Source organism: Sciurus carolinensis, unplaced genomic scaffold, assembly GCF_902686445.1.
Source record: "Sciurus carolinensis unplaced genomic scaffold, mSciCar1.2, whole genome shotgun sequence".
Lineage (NCBI taxonomy): Eukaryota > Metazoa > Chordata > Mammalia > Rodentia > Sciuridae > Sciurus > Sciurus carolinensis.
In genome coordinates, this window is record NW_025920130.1 from 312,191 (window position 1) to 314,210 (window position 2,020).

Below are 2,020 nucleotides of genomic sequence, written 5' to 3' on the forward strand. Positions count from 1 at the left end.
CTCCACCACTTTAACTTCTTCTCAATGAAACCATTGAGAAAACAGGAAACAAAAATGGTGGTAATGAGTCAGATATAAACAATTTTTCAATGAAGACCTTAATAAATAACTTTAAAATCTGTGCTCTAGCTATTTCCATAGTACTTGGCAAATATGGGTTTGTTGGTTTCTTTTTCCTTGAACCATCAAAAGTCTTGAAAACTTCAAAAGATGTTGTCCTCCAGGGCTTCAAATTATTTTATTTAATGAAGAACAGATTTCACTACTAACCTCATCTGTTTCATGTTCTTATGGCCACTCTACCAATATAAATTTAGTCCTCACAAATAAAAAAATAGGTTTTCATAGCAGCAAGTCTGCATCCATTACTGTGAATCTGCTTTCAAGGATATTTGATGTTCCATCATGAATTAAACTGCTCTCCAAGCAACTTCATTTGCATGTCAGTAAAGTTCATCACTCTCCATTAAAATTCAAGCCATTCTGTCATGTAAATACAGTTAGATGGTGAAATCTCACCACCTTCATGGCAGTCATCAAAAACCGGGCAGAGCCCACAAGGTGCTCGGACTAAACCTGTGGGTGGGATGATTGGATTGACTGCCCTCTACAGTTTCATATGTCCATCTACACTGCCAGCTGTGCCTTCTTTTGCAGCAATGATAGTCATCTCCACTTTCCCATCATAAATAAGTGTATTCAAGATGGTTTCAATGTCCTCCATGGACAATTCTACCTTACTGATTCCCAGTTCACAGATATATTTCCATACTTCATGTGATGAAGCAAATGAACTATTTCTTTGTATCATTGGATTCTGTTTGCTTTCTCGTGCTGTTTCTGCCTTGGTTTGCAGGAATTTGAAACACTGTTGGTTAAGTACTTCTACAAATTCAGATTCAAAATCTTGGTCACTGTACCAGGCTCCACCAGTCACAGACCGGTCCGGCTGTAGATTATAGAGCATATATACTTTCTTTTTGGAGGCTGCTACAGACTTAACAGCTTTGATAAGCTTTTTACTTTCCAAATTCTTTAGAATTTGTTGATTTCTGTTAATGGTAAGTTACTTTTATATCGAATATCTCTGCTCCATATTCCTTTATTTCCTGCATCCTCTATAATTTGATATACTAGTTTTTCTTGGTTATCTGATCCCTTCATTTTACCAGCATTCTGAGAGTCCTTTATTCTATATAAAAGGCCTGTATTGCTTCTTAAGAGATCCAACTGACCCATGGACAACAGTCTATTGATGGCCACTGCCCGCTGTTGGGCTTCTATATGAGGCATTTCATTCTGAATTACTTGGTCTGTGATTCCATGAGGAAATTGATGGCATAGTTCTATAATCCTGTTTTCTATTTCGACCGGATCCGCCTCGGGCGGCTGCACCTTAACCTTCACCTCGGCCATGAAGGCTTAGATCCTGAGCTCTGGAGGAAGAGACACGGAGTCACTGGCTACTAACCGGGGAATACCAATAGCCCGCGGAAGCCAGCATAGGCCCGGGAATGAAGGGCCTTCTTCATCGTGTCGCAGCCGGACCTTCCTGAAGATATTTTTAAAAGTCACAAAGATAATTTTTAAAAGTCACAAAGACCAGACCTATTTTTCTATAACTATCTCTGCTATTACAGTAGAGAAGTCAGTGTCATAACTTGCTTGTTCCTTCTGGAAGAACAGATGTGAAGTCAGCAATACGGTAGGTTTCAGTAGGTTTCTGCTTCATGGGACAGGCATTTTTTAATGACTGGCATTTATTGGAATGATTAAGCATTCACTGGAGCACAATATTCACTTCCATTTATACAGATGGAGGTTTCTAAGCTAAATACAAAAAGAAGTGCACTATAAATACAGGGGAAAAGTTTCATACTGCATAGAACTATCTAAGTCTGGGGAGTTTGGGGGAAAAAAAAAATATATATATATAATTAAATATATATATATATATTTAGCAGTTCTGGAATTTCAGTAAGAGTGTAGTTGTGTGGATGCTTTTATGTCCACCTATAGT

At 38.2% G+C, this 2,020-nt stretch overlaps 1 pseudogene; it reads right to left on the reverse strand.

Annotated features, from left to right (window-relative positions):
• Nucleotides 1-219: 219 nt before the first annotated feature.
• Nucleotides 220-1,497, reverse strand: LOC124974075 (DNA-directed RNA polymerase III subunit RPC6-like; annotated as a pseudogene).
• Nucleotides 1,498-2,020: the final 523 nt, after the last annotated feature.